The sequence below is a fragment of the Pteropus medius genome, unplaced genomic scaffold (genome assembly GCF_902729225.1).
Source record: "Pteropus medius unplaced genomic scaffold, Ma_sr-lr_union100, whole genome shotgun sequence".
NCBI lineage: Eukaryota > Metazoa > Chordata > Mammalia > Chiroptera > Pteropodidae > Pteropus > Pteropus medius.
In genome coordinates, this window is record NW_024350319.1 from 3,972,363 (window position 1) to 3,999,461 (window position 27,099).

A 27,099-nucleotide genomic window follows, 5' to 3' on the forward strand; every position below is an offset into this window, starting at 1 on the left:
GATCTAGTGATGAGGGCTGCCTGAGAAAGATTTAAAATATGATTCCAAGTACCACATTACCTTTTTATCTGGTCATTCAAAGCCTTCTATAATCTAGTCTCATCTCACTTTTCCAGCCTAAGCCCTCATGTTTTCTTTCATGTGTATATCATGCTTATCAGTTTAACAACAATATATAAAATTCCATTAGTCTCTACTATATAGCCTGCAAGGGGCATTCCAAATTTTACCTCAATCAAATTCTGTAAGAAATTTACAAGGTAGATATTATAATCTGCCTGGAGATAAGGAGAGCTAAGGCAAAAGAAGGATAATTCACTTGCCAAGAGTCATATAGCACATCCATGGAATGGCCAAGATTAAAAATTAAGCCTGACTCCCTAGATTACAAGTGAAGGATTAAAGTATTTTAATACTATTGATACCCCAAGAAACTGATAGAATAAGGCAGCACTGATTAGTAGCCCAATCCAATAGTTTCAACACTGGTGGAGAGGCTGCCCTCACCTCCCATGTCAGCGTGAGCGATTTATGTGATTACCTGGTGCCAAGCCTCCTATTGGGGATAGAGGTAGGTTATATGCAATGATGTTAATAACCAAGCCAGTGAGGTAGGGAAAAAACAAAACAAAACAAGAAGAACAAAAGCTCCAGACCACCATATTAAGGTCATGCTAAGACCAGTTCACATCATTGCTCTATACAACGAGGGTACAGAATAGACTAATTTAAAGCCCTTTAAGGTACAAAGAAGAAAGAATGTCCTAGTGGCCGCAGAAGAAACCAGTTATGTCTGTCATAGCCAGATCAACAGTCCCCCAAATTTGTCCAGGTCCCAATCCCAAGAATGTATGAATATTTTTTCTTACATAGTAAAAGAGATGATAAATATGATTATGTTAAGAGTATTGAGGTCTACGGCCATGCTACCCTGAACAAGCCTGATCCCGTCAGATCTTCGAAGCTAAGCAGGGTCAGGCCTGGTTAGTACTTGAATGGGAGACCACCTAGGAAGACCAGGTGCTGTAGGCGCAAAAAATTTTAAAAAATAAGGGATTGTAAACTGACAATGTCCTTGAAATCCGTAAGGTCAACCAAGGGTTGCCTTGCCTAAAAGAAAAAAAAAGGAGTATTGAGATAGGGAGATTATTCTGAATTTTCTGAGTGGGTCCAGTGTAATCACAAAGGTCCTTGTAAGAGGGAAGGTGATGTGACAATGAAAGTGGGGGTGGAGAGGGGGGGAGAGAGAATGAATGAATGAATGAAGGATAGAGAGAGAATGATTGATTTGAAGAGCTGGCTTTTGAAGTGGAAGAAGCTGTTATAAGCCAGGAAATTCAGGTGGCCTCTAGAATATGGAAAAGGCATATAAATGAATTCTCCCCTAGGACCTCCAGAAGGAACGCAGTCCTGTCAACACATTGGTTTTAACTCAGTGAAATCCATTTCAGACTTCTGACCTCCATAAATGTAAGAAAATAAATTTGTGTTGTTTTAAGCCAGTAAGATGACAAATAAGAAGACTGTGAGAGACTTCCTGAAAAGATAATATTTATATGTGGGGGCACTTTAAACAATTAATGAGTGTTGAGTGAAGGAAGAATAGAGGAAATGGATTAATAAAAAGAGGAATCCCTGTACCTGTTTCCTTTAAAGTTGCAGAATTTGTGTTGGTTCCTTGTTTACTTTACATCCTCATTTTAATTCCTGAGAGAACAGTTGTTTGTTTCAGGAATCACTCAAGTGTATCTACAATTAGAAGAATTTAAAGGAATGGCTTCCTATGGGTGTATCAATGTGTCAGAGGAAAGGTTTCTCTGTGTGGCTCAAGCATGGAGCCTGGAATGATAGCTGCAATGCCTGCGGCTTTCACATGTCAACACAGGTGCATTTCAGAAGTAGCACCGGTCTTAGGAGACATTGAAGGCTTCCCTGAGTTAGTGCTAAGAGGAAACCTGAAGGATTTATAGAAGAAACTAGGTCAACTGCAAGGGTCTAAAAGAAAAGGATATTACAACAGAGGATGCTGAACATGCAAAACTGAGAGCAAGAAGTGTACACGTGAAGCTCTGCAAGTAAGTAGTACTCTTGCTTAGTGTGGACTCAGGTGCTGAGTACTAAGAAGGAAGTCATGGTGAGTGACCAGAGATAAGCCTGGAGGGTGAAGCAGGTGTTTGGATATGACAAGCAGCCAGCTGCTGAAGCCTTTATGTTTTAGAGGGCTCATTCTTGCTAAACTGTATCATGAAGACAATGACCATGTTAATCTCATTTACTTCCTCACTATTCCTCCACTTTTAAAACTTTGATATTTTCATGGATGCTGATGGCATTAACCATGATGGGCACCAAAGGACACAACAATGGACAGGACCAGTTGGAGAAGACCTCGGTAGATACATGATAGAATCAGCTGGGATCCCATCTAATCTCTCCCTCAGGGAGGGGACAAGGTCTAGATCTGTGCCTGTGTCAGGAAAGCTGCAGAATGTGTGATTGTTCCCAGCTGTGGGGCACATGCGAGGCTAGTAAGTTTCTGGGTTTGGTGTCTTTGGAGGACATTGGTTGGTACGACATGTGCTATGTGACTGGCATTAGATGTATTTCTGATATGCTTATTCTATCATAATGCCTGACTGATGAACGAATGAATGAATGAAATGAATACGAATCTAGAAACTTGAAATGTAAAATTAGATGCTAGAGTCACCGTAGTACCTATGCAGGTTAGGGTTAAATCTTGCACATTCCCAAGAAATGCCTGTTTTTAGGGTTGGGCTTTGTTCCCAGAGTTTATGTTAACAATATGATTTATGGTAAACACTTGTTTTTGTCTTTGGTGTCTGGAGTCTGAGTAGGTGAGCTAGTCATGCAGGTAGTACCTGCTTAAGTGACTGACTAACCTCTAATAAAAATCCTGAGCTCAAGGCTAGAGTGAGCTTCCCCAGTTGGCAACACTTCACATGTATTGCCACACATCATTGCTGGGAGAATTAAGTGCGTCCTAGAGTTACTACAAGGGGTCAACACTTGGAAGCTTGTGCCTGGCTTTTTTCAGACTTTACCCCATGCGCCTTTTCCCTTTGCTGATTTTATCTTTATCCTTTCAATGTACTAAACCATAACCATGAGTATATTGCCTTCTGAGTACTATGACCCCTCCTAGTGAATTAACGAGCCTGAAGGTGGTCTTGCAGACCCTGGACACAGTATTTTTATCCAAAATGTAACAATACTTTTTAGACAGTCTCCCCTGATTCTGTATAGTGTCGAAAGTATAGAATAATACTTTTCTGTATAGTGTCAAAAGGTTCCACAGTTTTTAATCAAAAATATTAAATAATAAATGTATTAGTGTTTTCCCAGACTAAATTAAAGCACCTCTATATAGTGAAGATAGAAAATATATTATCTCAATGGCTGGCACTAGAATTCCTTTTAGGAGATAGCTCTTTTGGTTTAGGAGGAAGCATTGAAAGCTGTTTGGGATACAAAAGAGACTCTGAGTAAAGGCAATAGAAAGCCTCCTGTCTACAAAAGAAAATGGGAAGGAAATGCTCCTGAGAAAGGGAAAAGGAAAGGAAGAGGAGTGAGTGATAGTCGGAAAAAAGAGGGAGAAGATAAATACCAGTAAAATGGCATGGGGCTGGAATTAAGTGGCCATGGAAAAAATATGCTGATGGGAAGGTTAAAGGAAAATTTAAGGCCAAGGATATTTAATGCTCAATTAAAAATATTGCCTTATTGAAATGTCAACCCCTTGATGTCCTCAGATATTCAACAAAATCTACTGTACTCATCAATGAGTGGGATTTTTGTAAAAATTGAGAAAGTTTTCATCTAGAGTGATATAGTTCAAAATAAAGGCACTAGGCAGGACAATAATATGTGCAAACTAATCAAACTGACAGTGGAAGCCTAAGAAGATTCCTATTCCTATTCCTCAATAATATATAGAAATATCAGGTAGGGCTTTTGATTTTCAAATGGCAAGGAATGCAGAGGAGTTTAAATTGAACTTATCTCATTCTCAAGGGTCAGGTAAAACCTAGATTATATCTAAGTTACAGCTATATCACAAACAGTTGACTAGACTAACTGCATGTGAAGAAAGAAGCGTTATTGAATATTGTTATCTCCTTGACAGTCAACTTTCTTGTTTGAATTCACCACAAAAGGTGGATAAGCAGGTTCCACAGGAAACAGATTCTGAGACTGAAATTTGCTTTCATGTTTATTGACTAGTACTCTTGGCAATCCTACAAGCAGGGAGAGGACAGGGAATGCAAGATTGGACAGTAAGGGGATGTGAACCGGGATACAGTGGCTTCAGCTGGTCCCACAGGATTCTGTGGAGCTAGAATACCCTCAAGAGATGTCCTGAATAGAGGAAAGAAACCCGATTTTGTATCTTTACATAGTTTTTGGATCTGAGCTGCCCCTAGGGAGAAAGAATAATAACCTTGTGCAAACCAGCTTTCTGGCAAAGGGCAATTACTGGTGAGGGGCTCATGTGTGAGCCTCAGCAAGGAGCATTTCCTGGAGCTGTGGGCACGAATGCCTCCATCTTGAAAAGGGAGATCTGAGATCAGGTTTTAGCAAATTTATGAGTCCCTGCTATGTACCAGTAACTGCCATTGTTGAGGCTAAAGAAATTGTTGAGCCATGCTGCTTGCTGCAATAATGCTCATAGCCCAAGAGGGGGAGATAGATATATAAAAACAAAGAAAAACAAATCACAGTAATAAAAAAAAATGAGTGCTCTTATAGGATGTATAGATGGCATAGAAGTAAAAGAAAGGTTGGATACCATCTGACTCAGCAGTACCAGTCCTAGGTATCTACCTAGTGGAGATGAAAACATGTCCTTGCAAAGAATTGTACACGAATGTTCATAACAGCATCATTCACAATAGACAAAAGCCAGATTGAGCTAAATGTCCATCAACTGGTGAGTGGGCTAACAAAATTTGGTGTATCAATGCAGTAGAAAACTATTAATAAAAAGAATGAAGTATTGAAACATGCTACAACTCAGATGACTCTCTGCTTGATCTTTGCCAAAAGGTCAAGAAGCAGTAACTCAACTGAGATGACTCAAAATAAGATATACTCAGTGAAAGAAGCCAGATACAAAAGAACACCTATTGTATGATTTCATTTATATAAAATGTCCGGAAAAGGTAAATCTTAGGGAGATAGAAAGTAGATTAGTGGTTGCCCAGGGCTGAAGGTGGGCCTGGGGAAGGACTGTAAATGGGCATGATGTTTCTTTCTTGAGTGATGGAAATGTTCTAAAATTAGAGTGTGATGATGCTTGCACTATACTAAACTATACTAAAATCACTGAATTGTCAACTTGACACAGGTGATACTATGTTATGTAAATCATTCCTCATTAAAGCTATTGATAATAATAATGATTTCAAAATATACGGGAGTGAGGAGAGAAAAATTATGAGAGAATTAATGTCTCCTGAGAAAAGTTTTCCTGAATAAATATATTTTTCTTCTGTGTAGAGATGCCAGGAAAGGGTTTTTCACGTAGAGGAAATAACATATGCAGAAGTGTAAAGGAATATGCAGTTCAGGAAATGTTCGGGGTGTTTTCTTTGAGTGTAAAGAGTGAAAGGGATAAAGAGCAGTTGGCATGTAATCAGTTCTCAGAAGCTACTTCACGGAAAATGTTTTATGCCATGGTAAGAGGTCTGAAATTTTTTTATTTTAATGTCTTTGCACAAGCCTGTTTCTCTACCTTAATGCACTGCCCTTCCCCCGCCCTTTTTATTTGTTTGTTTGTTTGTTTGTTTTAATGTCTGGCTCTTTCTCATTCTTCAGGCCTTAGCTTAAAAATAACCTTTTTCATTATGTCTTGCCTGATCACTTTATATCAAAAGGTTCTGCTCTCTGCTCACCGTTATTCTGCATTAAAAAACACTACTTGTTCATTTATTTTGTTTACGGCTTTTCAGTGCCTCATCAGGCAGCAAGTGGAGGCTAAGTCTGTTTTACTCACTGGAGTTAGGCCACTAAAAACTGGACCCTGACTTTTCTACTTTTTAGCCATGTGGCTTTGGAACATCCTGACACATTTACTTTCAGCTTTTTCTTCTGTGAAATCTGGTAGATTTAATTTATCTATCTATCTATCTATCTATCTATCTATCTATCTATCTATCTTTTAGTCTTAATGTGAAGATTATGTATCATAATAGATGAAAAAAGGCTTTGTAAATTTTAAATCTCTGAAAATTTCTTAAATGATTACAAATGAATAATAAATAATGTACTGTTAATAATAGTTATTAATAACTTATTAAAAATTAACGCTCCCTGTAAATTTATTGAATTATTACAACCACACTATAAATATCATTAATAATAAATAACACATTAAACTATTTAGGATTCAGAATATATTTTATGCACATAAGTTATTCCTCTGACTTGCATCATACTAAAATCCTCAGGTACATAAGAATTTTTTGCTCCCATATAAACGGTACCAGCGAGGTATGTTTAGGGGAGCCTTGTGTTTGACTTTTATGTTTTCTGACTTTTTATTCTTTCATATCTATCTCCTTAAAATTGTATATAAACTATAAATTAAAAGGCTTAAATGATAATCCAAGAGATTCTCTTATAGGTAGAAAGCATTCTTTAAAAAAATACATATTTATGTGTAAAAAGTACTGCACAAGATGTTTGTGAGACAAAAGTGTCTCAGACATGGATCCTGTCTTTAAGGAGTTTGTATTCTAGAAAAAATGATAAATTATAAAACTTAGAATGCAAGACAGAAAGAGAATGTACCATATGAGAAGTGAAAACAAAGAGATGTGTTCAGAGCAGGGAGAAAGTACCATCAACTAGAGTGAACACGGGGTGAGAGGTGGGCTTAAGTTAAGTGACAGTGTTTGGAATGACACTGATAATGGATTAGTTTTCTACCAGGTAGTGTGACAGGCATATGGTTCAATAGGCATTCCAAGCAGCAGAAATAGTATAAACCAACCCAGAGATGTGGACAAAGTATGAGATCTCTGGATATATCTGTAGCCGGGTGGATAGGAACATGGCAAATAGAAATAAAGACAAATCTTAAGGATTAAAAGGAGATTAATGGATTGCACTGTAAGGAGCCAGCTGATCACTTAGGGGTAGCAGTTAAAATGGAGTACTTTGCCCATTTGACAAGCATGTACTGAGTATTTAATTTATGCCATGCAGAAGCCAGATTGCACAGGTTGTGTATATTAATTAAATTGTATGAGCTCTGTGAAAGTTGTTTAGCATGAAAAATATACAGATGTTATATAGTATCGACTTTTTAAAATAGGGAAACAAAATGGACAAACATCTGCAAACACACAGGCATACCATTTGAACGACTCAGAAAAATACAGATACTTGAGAAGATGCAATGTTTGAAATGTAATACTGCTTTCACAGAGTTCTATACTTTGTTTTTAAAAAGCTACCAGTTTCTTTCTATTTTTTTTTTTCTTTTAAATTAACCATGGATCAGCATCTGGCTATCTAGCACCTTTCAGTAACAAGAGCAGCCACTTTGAATATTTTTAGTTCATTAATAAGTAAAGAAAATTGAGGCTTCCATTTGCACACTATTTAAGAATAACGTAGGCTTTTAAAATTACATTAAAAATGGATTCATTTTAGGGAATACTTTTAGGCTTTTAAACTATAGCCTTTTCTAAATTTAGTTCAGAAGGAAAGTTGGTATTTTTTCAATTAGTATTTTAGAGCAAATACTGTGTTTCTATTTTTTTACTAACTTTTGTACCTTAGGGCAAAGTGCTTATGCTGCAGTCTAAGTAGAGTCTGTTTAGGAGTGTGTTATCCTGTCTTTCTGCCTTCTTATTTTTCTTATCAATGCCTAGCCAAAAGAATACTTAAAACTAAATGTTATAGAGAGAAGCAATTTTCATAAATTATATATAAACTATTAACCACAGAAATTAATATTTCTCTATCTCTGCTCTCTTCGCATCCAATAAAGGTAATAAATACAGTTTAGGACATACTTGATTAGGGGTGATTGTGGAACATCTGAACAGAGGTGTTTAGTAAGCAGCTGAATATCTAGGTCTGATAGTCAGGAGATTATAGGAAAATATTTGAGGATCATTGGTTTATGAGGAGTGGAAGCTATGTATAGTGATGGCTGGCCTGATTACTGACTGAGTATATACAACATAAAGAAGAATATGATTATAAGAATAACATATAGATATAGATGTAAATATAGATCTAGCTATGCCGATATATGTCTATATGTACACATAAAGATAGAGGAAAAATAAGGGGGCGGGTCAAAGAGAGGATGATGGAATGTTTGGTTTTCAGGCCTCTGCCATGTATATTTATGGGCCAATCTCATTAAAACACATAGCTTTGGCCTCCACTTACACAGTATTAACTGAACCCTGGTGGCTGATGACATGATACCCATGTTATTGTTATAAAATAAGAAGTGGCTGAGGGAAATAAAGAGACCACATCTGAGTCACACAGGTAAAGCGCTAGCATCTTTTTATTTCTTTTCACCTTCACTGCCTGTCCCCTAAACAACGTGTTGAAGTTATAAATTACTTAGCCATAACGATAATTATAGTAGCCTTTCATCTGTGACAATTCTTTAGAAAGCTGTTATATTAGTGTTTCTAAATAATGACTTTTATTCTTTCATTTCCTTGCTCACATTTACTTGCTTTCCATTCCCTTCAGAAGTCCAAAATCTCTAGTTTGGCATTTTCGACCTCCTAGTAAGACTCCAACTATTTGTAACCTTGTAAGATTCCAAGCATTTGTAACCTCGTTTTTCAGTTAACTTAGCAAACAGCTAAGCAGCTATTATTCATCAAATACTGTTAGGCACTAGCAATGGAGAGCTGTGTAAACCAGTTATATCCCTGCCTACCCTCACAGATCATAAAGTAGAAAATATAGACATTGAACAAATAATTCAAATTATGGTAAGTATTATGAAAGGGGAAATATAAGATGATATATATATATCTGGAGGGCAGGATATTTTCTGTACTGTCATCATTTTAAAGAGATATTTGTCTCTTCAATAGGCGTTAGCCAGACCACTGTAAGAGAATGATGATTTGGGGTCAGAGTTCAGAATAACTACATTTTAGAGAACAAAGATGAGATTGAGAAAAAGTAGAGGAAGCTAAGGCTTGATATAGAGGCAGTACTAAGAACCAGGATGACTGTCCACGCCACATTTAGGGTTTGGGACTTTAAGAGCAATGGAAATCACTGCAGAGATTTAAGCTTTGCAAACAATTGATCAAACTTGCATTAAAAATGATAATTTGGTTGAGGGTAGAAAACTAGAAGGAGACTCTCTGGAGACATGGCTGTTGAGGGGATTTTTAAGGAATCCATATGTAATTCAGTGTTGACCTTCATTATGTTTCTGGAAATGGAGATGGAAAGAAATTAAACAGATTAAAAAATATGCTGAAAGGAGAATTGGCAGAACTCTATTATTGATTGTGTATTCCTTGAGCGTGCTTGTTCATTCATATTTTCTTATTTGCTTATATACTCTTTATGCCAGCTAGAGAGACAGTTCTAGCATGACTGAGAAGATGGACTGAATAGTTTATATTTTTTATCCTTCCAATTTAAAGCATTCCTACTTTCATATTTGGGTTCTAGGTTGATAATCTTGCTATGTCAGAATATCATCTTGCTAGGCTGAGGTCAAATGGTAGACCTCTATATATACACCTAGTCATTTCTTAATTTTTAAAAATCCATTTTGTGATTTGAAAATGCACTTTAACAAGTAACTCATCCATTTGAAGTTTAATTTCAAAGAACACCAGGTTAAAGCATAGGCAATCTGCTCCACCCCACTGTGACAGAAACAACACAAAACTGTCATGTCAGAGACACCAAGTTAACAGCATTCTCTCTGAGAAAAATGGTTTTAAACAAAGAAGAATGAGTACATCTCAGCCATGATAAATACCTATTTTAGCTGTGATTTTTCATTTTGTTCTTCATAATATTTCATATTATATACTGCCCAGATATTAACATGAAAGATCCATGACCTATGTGTACTATTGATGCATGGAAACTATTAATGTTTCTCATGAGCACAATAAGCACCATCAGCATTCTTCACCATGAAAAATTGCATTTTCATTCTCAGAAGTGTTATACATTAGAGCGGATGTGTCTGGCACATTCTTGAATGGGTTAGAGTGCTGGATCATGTTTAGCAGATAGTATCCGTGTGCCCACTCTAAATTCTGTGGGATTACACGAAGACATTCAGATTTCCTTTCCATATTTTCTCTGTAGTTCACTGACTTTTCATACAGTTGAAGGAGCTATTTAGAATGCGAGTGGTCCTGAGCCGACCTCTGAAAAGTTATCTGCATATTAATATGTTTCTTTTCAGTAAAGAAAAATAACCTTGACCTTATGAATCATACCTATTGGGAAAGGCTGTGGATCATGAATTGTTAACCTATTCATATTAATAAACTGTGTGCCAGCAAAATCATATCCATTTGCATAAGCTTCTTCTCTCTGTAGCCCATGAAATTAACATTGTTTAATGGCTGGAAATAAGATTACCTTTGGCTGTACCAGTCATACTCTCATCTTGAAAGGAACAGATAAAGGGGTCTTGACTCAGTAACTAGAAAACTTTTAAATTACAAGTACTTTCATTAAACAACCAGTGTGAGCCCAAGTGACATAAGCAGTGCCATCTCTAAATGAGTATAGTATTCTAAGGCAAATCTTAGAATATAAAGCCCTTTTCTGCTTAGCTTCTGTTACCACCATCTCATTCAATAAGTTTTTGATTGGATGCCTACTTATGTGGTAGATATTATAGTAGTTCTCGGGCCTTGTCTTCAAAGGCCTTACAGTTTATAGTGGGAAAAAAGTCCCCAACTTTGTCCTACAGGCTTGGGGAAGATTTTCTCAGAGAAGGTAACATTTACATTGGGCTTTGAAGATTGAGGAGGGACTTTCAAGTTTAGAAAGAAAAGAGCAATGCAGGTTAAAGAACATCTGTGCTGTGAAAAGGAGCTTAGTATTTCAAAGAGCGGGAAGTTGAGTTATGCAGGGCTGGCTACATAATTTTCAGGGCTCAGTGACAAAATGAAAATGTGGAGCCCTTTGTTTTAAAAAAGCAGGAAAAAATGCTGTTAAAGGTTTCTTTCAGTCTTTCTTTTGAATTGTCATGGTGTTTCTTATTTGCCATTTAATGCTATCCTAAGCAAAGAAATATAAAATTTTTGTTTTCATGAATTTTGCCATTCATCTTTACATTATGCAATGCCAGTTTTAAATGCACATATGAGTATTTAACTCATATGCAGAATTACCAAAATTACAATATTCTTTCATAGAAAATACGTGCATATGTATTTTGTTTTTACCATAATAATGGAAATGCCACACAAAACTATTTCTGTTTCACAACTTGATATGTGCACATTCTGCCACTACTCTCAACCTTCAACTACTGATGAGTAAAAAGGACTGAAAGGAAACTATAAGTTTTCCTATTTCTGTCTTTCTTCCACATCATCATATTCAATAAGTAGGTGGTTAATACAGGGAGATAACACAAAAAAGGATATGATAGGATTTTTTTGGCATTCTAAAAAGTACAAATGGTAAGTACTTTTTGGAATGCCATTGCCTTGTTTTTGCTTTTAAAGTAAGATCTTGTTCAGTTAGAAAGCGTGGACTCTTAGGGCTATCAGTGAACCTAATTACTTAATGTTAGATGTGACACACATACCTTGTTCTTGCTTTGAGTCCCCCTAAATTCTCACATATTTGGGTTCACTGGAATGCTTGCTCATTGGGACATCGCAAAGCTATTTGTGCATAAAGCAGCAAAAAACTGCAGACTCGCATAGTATGTATCTTATCTACTCATGCACATGCACACTCTACTTCATTTACAAAACACATATTCAAAGATAAAATTATTAAGAACTTCAAGAAAGCAAAAGCAGAGCATTAAACCAAGTGAAGGGCCCTCCTGAGAACAGGACCCTGTGTGACTGCACAGGTTGAATAGCCATGAGCTTGCTGTGGCGTAATAACTACAGGGTGCATGGAAGAGAAGAGATTATGTTAGAGATAGGTTGGGCCCAGATTGTAAATGATCATATATGCAGAGCTATGAATTTTGGAATCGATACTATTTGACATAAGGAATCAAAGCCATTCATGTATGGCAGTACTATATCATATTTGGGTTTTACAAAGCTAAGCCTGGAGGCAGTATGGAAAATGGATTGGAATGGTGGCAGAGACGATAGGGGGACTGAATGATACCAGTGGCAGAAAGACTGTGAGGTAGAGATGCAAAGCTATCTGTGGATAACAGCCCCGAGAGAGAGAGAGGATCCTTGGAATTTGGTACCTGAATTTAGGAAATGAGATAGGGAGAGAAATATGTGAATAAATCTGACTTTAAGAGTAAGCTTAGCACTTAATTTTCAGCCTACAAATCACACCTTCTAGCTCCAAGTTTCCTAAATTATAATAGTAAATGTGTAGCATTATGTTTTTCCCTCCTATCAAAGTCTTGAAAAATTGATGACAAGTGCTTAGATTATATAGCAGATCTCATTTAGCAAGAACTCCGTATGCTCTGAACATGTGTTGTAGCTGAGCATATTGAAACCTTTTTAAAATAGTGGATCAAGGTCGCCATTGTGGCTCAGCTTATAATAGGTGATAAATACTTTGCACATCAAGGGCAATGACCTGGTCATATTCCAAAAGCCAGAAAATGTGTTACATATGCAAAACAACATTCTAAATCCCATGGTTTCATTTAGTTCACTGATAATTAGAGACTCAATTAAAGACATTTTAAATAAAGAAAATTCATTTCATGTCTTGATTCAATGATTGAGAATGAGAACTATGAAAGATGTTGCCCTTCCAGCTGTCAGGATCAGCTAGCTCCATCGTAGCTGGGATGGGTGAGATGTGTTAATCATTCAGTTGGTAGTGTACTTCAAAGGTGTTAATTGAAAAGGTGACATACTCAACTTTTCATTTGATTAGCTAAGATGCTTTTCTTGAGACTTTTTCGTTGTTTTCTTTTACTTTAAAGCATTTTTTAAAATGTTATCTTTTATTGTAAGATTATTTTTATTAACTTTTTTTCTTTTTTTTTTTTCGCTTTGGTCAATCTCCTATTTCCTTATATAAGGATGGTAGTTTCATCTCTGGCTGCATATTAAAATTACCCGAAGAGATGTATCCTAATGTACCTTTTCCTAGCCCCACCCAGACCAATTAAATGAGAATTTCTGGGAGAGAGTCCCAGGCATCTGTGTTTTTAAAAAAGCTTCCTGGGTGATTCTAAAGCATAGCCCAAGTTAAAAAAAAAAAAAAAAAAAAAAAAAAAAAACTAGGATGCTTTTCCCTTGGACACAGAATTTTCACCCTAGTTCAAAGTGTCTGATAAAAGTAAAAGGTGGAAAAAATTGTTTCAATCAGTTGGAGTTGGAAATAATTCAATCAGTAAAGAAAACAAAGGATTTTTTTTGTTGTTTGTTTGTTCTTTTTCCAAATAAAAGAATTCACAAATGTGTTTCTTTAATAATGATTAACCTGGTCAAAGATCAGCAAAAATGCTCAGATACTGTGGTTTTAAAGGGCATTAATCACCTGCTGTCTCAGTTTTATTATATTCCTATTAAAACATGTTTCCTTTTTCTCTTTGCTTAGAGCCTTATCTAATTGCCTTTAGGAATACTAGCTTAGAAGATATAAGAATACCATTCTCCAAAATCTTATATACTTCTATTATTATTATTGAGTTGTTTTTTGAGTTTTCTCTATTGTTTTGATAAATTTTCAAAGGCTTAAGCATGGAAATTACTATTTTTCACAAATAAGATTATAACAGTGTAGTAGTCAGGAATTGCTACAATAATACTATACAACAAGCAACCTTCCTAAATCTCAGTAATGAATACTTATATTTCTCATCATGGACCCGTGAGTCACCTGCAGTTCCGCAGATCTTGGCCGTTAGTCTGGGCTTGGCTCTAGGCTGCAGATCAGGTCTGGGTGTTCACATGTTCCCTTCTGTGGCTAACTGAGGAGCAGAGGAGAACTGGGACACATTCCTCGTAGAACAGGTCGCAGGAGGTCAAGAGAGAAAGTGGGAACACGTGATGCCTCTTAAGTCCTCAGCTAGAAACTAGCACAATGTCACTTCTGTCCCTGTCTGTTTGACGAAAGAAATTCACTTGGCTAGGTCCAATTATCAGTTTGTTAGGGCACTATACCCTGACAACAATGGAGGCCTTACAAAGTCACAAGGCGAAGAGCTTGAAGTCTAATTTCATTAAAGAACTGGGAACAATAATCCAGTCTTTCCCAAACACTTATTTTGCCCTTAAGAAGTGATTCAGATGTATAGAAAAAGACAACTTCAAGTGAATGTAAAAAATAGAGTCCAAAAGGTGATTATTCTGGGCTGTCTGCCTGGGATATCAGTGAACTTGAGAGTGGGGTAGACAATTTAAATGTGTTCAAGGCACCAATCCACTGGTTCTCCAGTCAAGACCCAGTTCTGCCATATATTTGAGTGACATTAAGGCAGTCTTTCTGGATCTACTTTCCTCAGCTATAAAAAATATAATATCCACCCTACTTGTGAGGAAAATCTGAGACAATGTACTTGATCACACTTGGCAAAACTTAAAATACAATAAAAAATAAGTTTGATATAATTATCAGCTTCACTTAGTTATTTGAATTTCAATTCAAAATTACTTGTAATTATATAACTGAGAGTGCCAAATTTTTCCTCGGGCTTGTTTCAAGTGTGACAGACGAAGAAGCTCTGTCAAGGCCAGGAAAATTCCATGATGCCTACAGTTGGGGTCACTCACTTACAGTCCATGGGCCACATCTGGTTTGGTTTGGCACTCACAGTATTTTGCAAACATCTACATTCACTGCCAATGTCAAAAAATTGGGACATTTCTCATTTAAATCACAATTTCTGGATTCTCTTGAAATACCAGAATATTTAGTACCCTCAGCCTGTGCTTCCACATTACAACGGTCTTTCACAACTGCATAGCAACTTCTTTAAGAGGTCTATGCTCTACAGTTTCCCACAGTTTTCATTACTTCCATTTGTTTTATACCCACCTACTTAATCCATTTCCATTATTTTCTGACATTCTTTAAACAAGGCCAATATTCAATATGTTTAGTTACTGAAGCCAAGAACCAATCATTCAGAAAGGATACCAGTCATAGAGTGCTGAAGCAGGAACCCAGGGCACATGTCATTATGATGCCAGACAGTAACCCTTTAGGTACTGGCATATGTGGGAAGATTCAGGGGTTCTTGGAGATGGTTCCAGGGTGGCTATGGTGGTGGTAGGAGCACTCTGGGGGCTTAAAGTAGGTGCTTTTTATCAAACACTAAAGAAGTATGTCAACATTTTAATAACAGATATGCCCTTACTGTACATATCTCTGAATATCAGTCTTATTGTAAAATTTGCATTTCTATCCTCGAGGGCAAGGATATGGATTGGAAAAGCTGTTTGTTTATCCTATTACGTCAGTGGTCTTATACTATCTGTCTTAGGACAATCCTTTAGTTATGCATTAGATGAGCTTCTTCTTGGACCTCAGAATTCTTTGGCTTTCTTCTGACGAGTCTATCTCAGCCTAACTCCTCTTGCATTAGGAGTTTAGGTGGTGTCAGTGGGATTCAGATGCTTGGGAAACTGTCTGACAGCCTTTGATCTTTTAGAAAGAAGATAACATCAATTTGTGGTGTCTCTTAATGAAATATAATGGGTTTAGCCTTGGAAGTTATAGCTCCCTTCTGAAAGTCTCCATGAAATATCTATTTTTGGTTTATTAAGTTGTTTAAGATTGCCATCCAAAGAAAGTTAAGTCTGCTGTTTCATTCCCCCACCCCACACCCCCCGCCCTGTGCCCCATTATCATCTAGAAGATTTTGTGCTTGTGACAGGAGAAATTAATTTTTTAAAAAATGTCAATTTTATGATTCTTCACATAGCATATTTCTCTGAGTTTCCATTTTTAGATGGAGTAGAATGTGCCATTTAAACAGAATAGTCTATTTTATGCTGAGAAAATCTGATGTTAGAGTGAAAAAAGAGCAGTAATTCAATACTACAGCATGCCATGCAGCAGAGAAGACGGCATAGGACAGTTTGAAGGACCTCAAGGTAACCCTATAGTCAATTCCTACTTCATGCGCCTCACACCTGGTGATTCACTTTCTTTAGCACTGTGGAGCTTCATGCTACTGAGCTTAGTCAGTCCTTGTAGGGGTGGCACGATTTGCACTATTTCTCTGAGAGCCCCGTACACTTAGAAAGCTTGGGATATTTTCTTGAAAATTACAGCTAAGAAGCTGTGATGTGATCTGTTCCTCAACGTTTTAAAGTCTTCATGAGATCAAGGATATTTGCTAGCAGATTAAACCCACCACTCCCAATTTTTTTAAAAATAGTAATAGTGGGTTTTGTGAAACTGTAGCAGGTGATAAAAAAGATTTCCTGTTGGTTTACTTACTCTGCCAGCTCAGCTTCTCTGCATGCAATTGTAGCTGGGATATTTCTCCATGTCACTGATGTTTCCATGCTATTCTGGAGAGTATAAAATAAAAAAAAAAAAATAATGATAATCTTGTACATCTGTGAATTCATTATTATTTTCTCTTTTTGTTTCCCCTTTTTCTCTGGCCCTTGCCTCCTCTCTTCCTCTTTCCCTCACAGTCATTTTCTTTTTTCTTTCTCATTTATTTCTTAAACTTTTTTGGTTATTCTTGAACAAATTTGAAGTAATTGGAAATGAAATGAAGTTCTAGGACCTTGCGGGGAAATGAAGTGAAAGAATACCCATCATTGTGGAATGTCTTAACCAGTTTATCTCATTCCCCTTCACAAACGTACATGACAAGTGTTCTTATTGTTTGTTTTTTCCACTTGACAAAATTGAGGTCAAAGGACCTTAAGTTAAAGGGCTTGACCCTAGTCTTTGTATCTAGGTCTATTTTACATTAATCTCTCCCTTTTCTCACCTCTACCACCATGGTGAAAAGTGAATTGGATGAAAAAGGAATTAGATAAAAAAACAATTAAGTCTTTCCCATGATTTTTCTTTCATCTTTTCTATCTACATTCCTCTCCCCTTTCCATTTGACCTTTCTTAACCTCAAGTCTGAATAGGATAGAAAAGTAAATCTCATGATTAGTAGGGTGACAAGGATCTCAAATTTAGGTATAAAATGAGAGAGCTATGGGATGTTATAATATTTTATTTTAGAGAGCAAAGAGTAGGTCATGGGTAGACAAATCTTTTCTCGAGATAATTTTAGAATTAACTGAATCAACTTACTCTTGAGCACCTACCATGGGTGAAATACCCTACTGATAATGTAGAAAAAAAGAAAGATGATTTATTCAAAATTTGTCTCTTCAAGGAGTGTCTTTAAATAGTCAAACACATATGGATATCTTAGTCTATATAATACAAAGTGAACTAAAATAAGTTCTATGGTTGAGATACAATTAATGGGTAGGAGAAACAGGACAAAGGAAATTTATTTTTATCAGAGTTAATTGGGATCCATTTGTCAAGAATGTGGCATTTGAAATTTTTCTTGAAAGATAAGAAAATTGATGGGAGGAGAAGATAGATATTAACATTCCAAACTGAGAATATAGCATTAAATAGAAAATACAAGAAGCTGTTTTGGTCTGGCTAGAACATAAAAGGTTTATTGGGGGACATAATAGAAGATAATACTAAAATAAAAAAAGGATTTATATCAGTTTCTGAAGAGCAATGTTAAAAGTCTAGACTTTAATAAAGAGGCAATTAAGAATTATTTTAAGTTAGAAAATAACATTATTTGACCTGTGCCAAAATAATTCTGACACAGTATTAAGGATGTCCTAGGGTGAGTCTGTGGGCAGAGAGATGTGTTAGAAGGCTATTGCAGTAGTGTGGATGAGAGAAGAGAGATGATATGTTACTTATGTATTGCTGTACAGTAGATATCCCCTAAACTTATGGTTTAAAACAGCTAACATTTGTCTCAAAGTTTCTATGGGTCAGGGATCCCAGTGTGGCTTCACTGGGTGCCCCTAGCTCAAAGTCTGTAATAAGGCTGAAAGCAGGTTGTTGGCCCCAGTTGCAGTCATCTCAACGCTTGATTTAGGGACAGTCCATTTCCAAGCTCATTCACATGACTGTTTACAGACTCATGTCCTTGGTGGCTTTGGGCTGGGAGCATTAATTCCTTGACACATGAGCTTTCACAGGGAAACCCACACATGGCTGCTAACTTCTTTCAGAGTAAACAAGCAAGAAAGGGTGCCCAAGACAAAAGTTACAGTCTTTTTGTAATCTCACTCGGAAGTGACATGTTATCGATTTTGTCATATTTTGTTCATTAGAAACAAGTCACCAGATCCAGCCCACATTCAAGAAGAGGGGATTACACAAGGACATAATCTTGATTTTGTATTTCCAGCCTCCAGAACTGTGAGGAAATAAGTTTCTGTGTTTAAGCCCCCCAGCCTGTGGTACTTTGTTATGGCAGCCTTAGAGAACTGAAACAAGGACAAAGGTCTAACCTTGAGCAGAGAGAGGAGATTTGAAAAGAGAAGAAGGTTATAAGAAGCATTGTGCTTTGTTAAATAAGTACAGTGTTAGTTCTTAGAAAAGAAATTGGTAACTCTCAGGTTACAAAAAGAGATTCTTAGGTAAAAATCAAGTTAAACAAAACTATTTGTCTTTGTTCATGTATGCGTATATATGTATATATGTATGAATGAATGTGTTTTTATATTTGTTTGATGGAAGTATAGAACTGGTAGAGCATAAGCACTATAACTTGATTCTAGCCACACATTCAACAATACCATCTGTCACAGGTTTAGTTTTTCAGAAGCAGATGCTGGAACAAAGATTGAGATGTGAGATATAGGGATTAACATATGCAAAAGAAAGTGAGAGGAGGCAGGACTAGGCAAAAGAAGAAGTCAAACTGTAATGTGATGCAAATACATGTTAGGAGCTATGGAAAAAGTTTTGCCTGTTTAAGTTGTCTCACATTGGACTGAAATGGCTGGGCCTTAATAATTTACCACATCTAGTCACTTCATGCAGGCTGTCCTGGAAGGGTATAACCCAAGGCACGGTGTCCCTGTAGCTGAGGCAGAAAGTCCTCTCTTGAAGAGGATCAGGTGACACATCTCCAGGTTTACCAAACCCTCTCCTGTTATGGAGTGAAAAACATGTGAGATAGCATGGTTACCTGATCTCGAAATTAAGCTACATGTAAAAATATTGCCAATTAGAATAATTACACTTAACATTTTAACAAAGCTGATTATGTGCCAGTCACACTGCTAAGGTCTATAATATAATTTCATTTATTTTTTAATAAAGCTTTCTGAAGATGTCTTATTATTATTTCCATTACACAGAGGAAAGACCTCACGATTCAGACCTCACAATTGGTGGCAGATTCAGGAATAATATCTAGGTTTCTTGACTCTAGAACCCATGGCTTAACTACTAATCTATACTTCATGTTGATTAATAGATAGTGTTAAATTTAAAGCATTTCTTAAATGATGTGCTTTTGTTCATATATCTATACTATTGGATAACAGTGACTAAGTGAAGGCATAGCAGATGAGCTTGTCAAATCTAGATGACAAAAACTAAGAGGGATGGAAAAAATACTTTGGATATAGGAATCAAAGGGGTTTTCCTAGACTGTAACAATGTTCAACATTAAGAAGACATAATTTAGAAGGGATATGCATTAAATTTTATACTTGGGTTCGACATTTTTCTATACAAATTCTGAATGAGGAAAACCTAACTTAAGAGCAAATCATGTGAGAAAAAAGCCATAGGGTATTTAACTGACTCTAAGCAACTCGGCAAAAAGGAAATATATTTAGCTTGGATATCATCTAGACATTAATGTGAATCCTGGTTCCAACATTTGCACTTGGCCAGGTACTTTGACTCTCTGAAACTGGGTTTGTTCATCCAAAAAGGGGATTGTAATAACATTTGCTTTGATTACTTCAGAGACTTCTCAAGAATATTTTGTGAAAAACACAAGTAAAAAAAGCTTTATAAACTGTTCTATATCATATAAAAGCCAATTTTTTTGCCATTATTTTATCATTTTATGTCAGACACATAGCAGACTGGCAGTGTGAAGAATGAGCTTAGAGCAGGGTTGTTTAGTATATACCTAATTTTCGCTAGGCTAGATCCATTTCAGCCCTTTCTTGTGTGATTTGAGGTCTGGCGCTGATTGAGAGCATAATTTCAAATGTGAAGACTTGGAAAAAATAGGCATCCATGAAATGGTTGTGGTTAGATTTAGGTAACTTTCTGTGGAAATCTAATAAGAGGAAGAATAGCTACAGATTCCAGGAGCACTGAGAGTGGCGAAAAGAAAAAAAAAAGCATATAATAAAATTTCATACTCAGGAAGTCGGTAGGAAGTAACCTTAAACATTATTCACAGACTTTCTGAGTATGAAATTTTGTTATAACCAATTTTTCTTTGCCCCTCATAGTCCTCCTGGAATCTTTAGCTATTCTGATTATTTGATTTCCACAAAAAGTTATCTAAGTAGAGAAATAAAGAGAAAAATTAGCAGTGAGTATCAATTTTGTGGTAATCATTGTGCTAAATAGTCTCCAAATATTTTGCCTCACCCTGTCCTTTACAGCTGGAAAAATAGCCTTGGCGTAAATAAATATTTTAGGAATAGATAAATTATTCAGTTGGTAATTTGTGGAGTTGGATTGGCACCCAGATTTCTGACTCCTAAAACCTGAACATCTTTCTATTCCGACCTTAGTATAGAAAATATTGAACAAAGTATGCTTTTAATTCATTTTCCTTTGTGTTAGTGTCACCTTTGCCACTTTGTAAGGGGGAAAAGAGACAGTTGTTCACAGGATTGTCACAGTTCTTGTTTTAAGCAATAACCTCTTCTACAGAATGAGATAAAGTTTTAATGGCACGTGAAAGTTAATTTCTACTCTCATCCTTCTTATAGCTGTGACCTCCGTGGAACTTCAGAGACTAGTCAGGCTTAAATATTTTAAAGAAATTTTATGGAGGCTATGAGTCATTAAAATAGATGGTATAATATCTCAAGTCCAGCCCCAAGGAATCAATTGTGATAACAATGATGTAAGTTATAGGCCCTCTGAGACCCTCCAAATTGCAACAATATTTATTATACCCTCTCAGTTTAGTTTCTTACCTACACCATAATCCATATTCCAGAATAATACTGGGGTCAGTTTGGGGTAAGGGTTTGGTAGTGAAGATGGAGGAACTTGCTTGCATGTTCAGCTAGCAATCCCGGTTCAGAGGTGCAAGGTCTCTTCAGATGGCATGGTAGGCCTTTATATCATGGGCCAATCAGCAAGTCAAACATCCTCATGTAGTACTGGATGTCACCAACACTCACTATCTCAGTCAGTCCAGGCTTCTATAACAAAATACCATAGTCTGAGTGACATAAACAGCACACATTTATTTCTCACAGTTCTGAAATCTGGAAGTGTGAGATCAGGGTACCAGTGTGTTAGGATTTTGGTAAAGGGTCCTCTTTCTGGTTTGCAGATGGCTGTCTTCTTGCTGTGTCTTTACATGGTGTGTGTGAGGGGGAGATATTATCTCCTCATGTCTCTTCTTATAAGGTCACTAATCCAATTCATTAGGGCGTCACTCTCATGACCTAATTATCTCCTGAAGTCCCCGCTTTGAAATACCATCACATTAGGGATTTAGGTTCCAATATATGAATTTTGGGAGCTACAAATGCTTAGACTATAGCACACACCTACCAAGAATATTGTTCAGATCTATAGATGCTCTCCCAAACAAACCATCACTACTAAGAGTACATAAATCTGGAGAGTCCCAGCTCAGATTCTCTAACTATACCTGTCTTAGTCTGTTCAGGCTGCTATACCAAAATACCATGAATTGAGAGGTTTATAAACAACAAACACTTATGTCTTATAGTTCTGGAGCCTGGGAAATCCAAAATCATGGGTCTGACACATTCTGTGTCTGGTGAGAGGCCACTTCCTAGATGGCCGTCTTTTCATTGTAGCCTCTCATGGCAGAAGGGGCAATGGAGCTTCCTAGGGTGACTTTTATAAGGGGACTAACCTGATTCATGACTTACTCATCTCTCAAAGGCCCCACTTCCTAACACCATCACCCTAGGGATTAGATGTCAACATGTTAATTTTGGGGGGGGACACAAACATTCAGACCACAACAACACCCAAATCATAAAAGGACTATAAAATGCTCTAACGTAAAAGGGAATGTGAGATGACACCAAATGACACTATAAGTACAGAAACAGATCATATTGGAGAACTATAAAAGCAGTCTTCCCAGCTTCAAAGGAAGAACATTCAGGTCTAGGCAAGTTTAGTTCTCCTAATTTAGTTTTCCTAATTTAGTTCCTTATTCTGGGTAGTGAGTGCAGCCCACCCTTGTTCTATCTTTTTAAAACATTCCCTAGATAATAGTTGGAAGTGCTCTGCAAATATGAAGTACTATTTAAAATGCTGGGATTGTTATTATTTTCATTATCATATCTTTGGCCGGGAGGAGAGTGATATGTTATTAGGGTTGGACCCCACTGAGAGAAAGAACATTTCTCTCTGATCGATTCAAAAAAGTTCTCTGAAAGAGGTTAATCAGTGTCATTATTCCATGACCTCAGTAGGCATTCCTGGCATATCATATAAATGAACCCTGGGGAGCAAAAGCAAAGGAAGACCACAAGCCTCCTCTCCTCCTTCTAAGAAATTTGGTGCCAACAAATATTACTTATTAGAATGAAAAAACCAGTTGAAAGTTGTTCTGATTCGAAATTATTACTTGACACATAAACATAGACTGTGCTTGTAAGCTCATGTTTAAAAAATCATATGTAGCAGCAAGCTTCTCTGTTGATAGAATGAACCCTTGGCATCTGGAGAGCATAAAGTAAATTTCGAATTAACCTTATCAAACATGAAAATTAGCCAACATGAAGTTAGTGCAATGGTTGATAAGAAGCCTTTGAAATTCCTCGTTTTTTATGTAAGATAAAATAATTAATGAATTCAAATTCTTTTAAGTTGCACATATAAATGATAGCATGTAGTATTTGTCTTTCTTTGATTGTCAGGGGCTGAGGAGGGAGGTGCTGATGGTGGTGGAGGAAATAGGGAGAGGTTGGTAAAAGGGTACAAACTTTTTGTTTTAGAATGAATAAGTTCTGAGGATCTAAAATATCACATGGTGACGGTAGTGGATAACATTGTCTTGTTTAATTAGAATTTGCTAAGAGAGTAAACCTTAAATGCTCTCAACAACAAAAGAAAGAAAAGACAGGGCAAATAGATGGATGTGTTAATTAACTCATCATGTTGTGCACTTTACGTATCTAAATTTTATTTGTCAATTATACCTCAGTAAAGCTGAAAAAATTAATCAGAACCCAAACAATGAGAACATTTGAATAAAATATCTTATGTACTTCCTCATAGTCTCCACTTTTGAATAAAGAGACAAATAACAAGAATGTTATCTGGTTATTTAAAAGCTTTTTTCCATAATTGTCTTAACAATAAAATAATTTCAGAATTAATGATGTAATTAATTGTCCAAACTCTACTCTTGATCAGAGAGCTACCTGTAGGTAGCCCATTGGGCTGTCAAAAATGCAATCAAATGCTAAAATAAAATCTATGTCCTTAAAAGCTTCTTTTCAGTGAACATAATTCTGCCTTCTTTCTTCTGGTGTCACAAACCCTGGTCAGGCATTGATTCCCTCTTATCTGTTGACACTGCTCATTTCAACATCACCAGTGACCTCTGCATCACCAAAAACAAGGGCTAATTGTTGGCTAGGGTTGTCACAACAAAATACCACAGACCGGAGCCTTAAATAATGGAGATTTATTTTATCACGGTTCTAAAAGCTGGAAGTTTGAGATAGAATTATTGACAGGGTTGGTTTCTCCTGATGCCTTTCTCCTTGGCTTGTAGATGGCTGTCTTCTTTCTACCTGTGTCTTCATATGGTCAACCCTCTGTGCATGCCTGTGTTCAAATTTCCTCTTCTAACAAGGGCACTAGTCATATTGTATTTGGGTCCACCCTAATGACCTCATTTTAACATAATTATCTCTTAAAAAACCCTACCTCCAAAAATAGTCACATTCTGAGGAACTTGAGATTTAGGACCTCAACATATGACTTATGAGGGACACAATTCACCGCATAACACTAATTTTTTCAAATCTTATTTTGATTTAAAAAAATATTTGAATTTTTTAATTCAAATTAAAAAATTTGATATCATACTCTCTAGCCTTCCTTATATTCTGTTGATTGTTCTTTTTTATTCTCCTTGCCAGATTCTTGATTTTTGTAATTTCCAAACCTTAGAATGTCCCAGGGCATTTTAATCACCTCTGTCTACACTTATACCTTAATGATCTCATCCTGTCCCAGAGATTAAAAACTATCTTTATATGCTAATGGCTAACAAATGTATTATTCCAAGTCAAGACTTTTCTCCTGACACCCGTACATGTAAGGTATGTATGTAACTACCTACTTAATTCATTCAAAATTAAATTCCTTATCTAAGTCCTACCTCAAATCCACGCCTTAATTTTCTTACCCATCCCAATAAATGACATATTCACTCAGTTGCTTAGGTCCAAAATTTTGGAGTTATCTTCAGTTCAGTTCTTTCTTTCATGTCCCACATCATTTCCAGCAACAAATCCTGTTAGCTTTACTTGTTAAGTACATCCAGAACATGTTTTCTTCTCAATACCTCTACTGTGACTCCTTATGCAAACATCTCTCATCTGTAAAATGGCTGTAGCCTCTTACTTCGTCAACTCGCTCCCATTATAAGCCTTCCTTATAGTCTGTTCTCCACACAGAAACCATAATAATTTTCTTCAGACCCATTGGGTGATGTAACTTCTATTTTCAAACCTTTCAATGGCTTCCTGTCATACAAAATAAAAAACTAGAGTCTTTACTATAATGTACAGTTGCCCAATTATTTTCTTCTTTACTTTTTCTAATCTATCTCCACTGTGCTCTTAGATGTTTCTTAACCTCTGGGCCTCAGCTGTTTTTTGAACATGCCAAGAGTGCTGCCATGTCAGGGCTTTTGTCGTTATTGTTTTCCTCTGTCTGAAAGATTTTGCTCTGGTTATCCACATGGCTTCCTTCTCACTTTATTTAGGTCTCTGCTCAAAAATCATCTCAACAGACATGCCTTCATAACTTCATTTTTAAAGTAGGATCTTCATGACTCTTTTTCTCCATACTCTGCCCTATTTTTTTTTAGAGCCTTTATCACCTTTATTTGCATTTGTGTTTATTTGTTTACTGCTATTACGTACCCCTAGAATGTCAGCTTTAGAAGTTAGGATATTTATTCTGTATTCATTTATTTATTCATCCATTTAGCAAATATTATATATTAGACAATCTTGGGGTAGAGTAGAGTGCATTATTGAGCACTACTATTATATACATGCATTGTTCTGAATGTTGTGAATTCATCGGTGAGTCAAACAAAGACTGAGTACATGATAGCCTTTTAGGTATACTCTTTGAAGATCATGCATTTATGTCCCCAAATAATTCTTACAGAGGTCCATAAGTGACAGAGAGAAGGATATTCACTCCAGGTTATCTGTGATTGCAAAGAGTTGGAGGAAGTCCAGAGGCCTGCAACAATGAAAAGTAGATAGGTAAAGTACGGTTGGGTGAACATTATGAAGAACACTGCCACCATTAGACACAGATTAGTACACAGTAATAAAATGGAATCCAGTGGCATAGTGCTGAATGAAAAGAGCAAACTATTTAATAAAATACTCTTTTATGTGAATTTAAAATGTATGTGCACAAAGCACCAATATTTTTCATAACAGCACATAAAAATAAATATATTGAATACATTAGAATACTTCCATGAGGGGAGGGGAATGAGAATGGAGGATGAAAAAGAAAGGCAATGAAATGAGTCAGTGACTGAGTGAGCAAGTTAGACCTAAAAGACCAGCTTCAAGTATGCCAATGATGCTAATAAGTCATGATCACCTTAATCAACACCCAAAGTCTTTGATTTCCAGTGAAAGTAGGGTTCTTTGAACAGTTCCTCATGTATCACAGTTTTCAGAAGCCTGGATCCAGTATCCTGGATCATCTCTTCTGAATCATTTCATTCTTATCTCCAGTTTGTCTACTATCCCAACACATTTTCCAGGTTTCCTACAGCTATGTGTGGAACAATAATTACTAAGATTAAAAATTATGTCTTTGAGGATGTGGTTCCGTAGAGTAGCAGTTATCACATCTGCTTTACATGCAGAAGGTCCTGGGTTCGTGCCCCAATGGAGCCACAGTCAATGGTCTATGGCCATGCTACTCTGAACAAGCCTGATGTCTGATCTTAGAAGCTAAGCAGGGTTGGACCTGGTTAGTACTTGGATGGGAGACCACCTAGGAAGACCAGGTGCTGTAGGCATGAATAATAATAATAAAAAAAATTATGTCCTTGAGAACCTAGGAGATTCTAAATTTGAAAATGAGGATTAAATTGTATTCTGTACTTACTAGGCAGGGGAATGGTTACTAAAATATTAATCAAAAAATTTAATTAACTAAATGCTCAGAGCTTTCCAGTTGACTGATATTTTATGGTATGTGACTTAAAGTTACAGAGCACACTTGACAATCATGGGCAGCAGTAAAAATGACCCAGACCATTGAATATTGAAGAGATTAAGACAAGGTTTCTGGATTCAGCCTGCTAGTGTCTGAATTCTGTTTCTTCTACTAGCTAACCATGTGTCTGGTATGTTTATATAACCTCGCCAAGCCTCAGGGCCTTTATTTTTTTTTAAAAAAAGATAACATTACTGGTTTATAGAGTTGCTGTAAGAATTAAGT

General features: G+C 36.5%; 1 protein-coding gene and 2 pseudogenes across 1 annotated transcript in view; all 3 read left to right on the plus strand.

Annotated features, from left to right (window-relative positions):
- The window catches only part of LRRC7 (leucine rich repeat containing 7), a 1,130,220-nt gene that overhangs the window by 207,326 nt on the left and 895,795 nt on the right, over nucleotides 1-27,099 (plus strand). The gene's annotated exons all lie outside the window — the stretch shown is intronic.
- On the plus strand, nucleotides 914-1,032 carry LOC120583512 (uncharacterized; annotated as a pseudogene).
- Nucleotides 26,559-26,674, plus strand: LOC120583485 (uncharacterized; annotated as a pseudogene).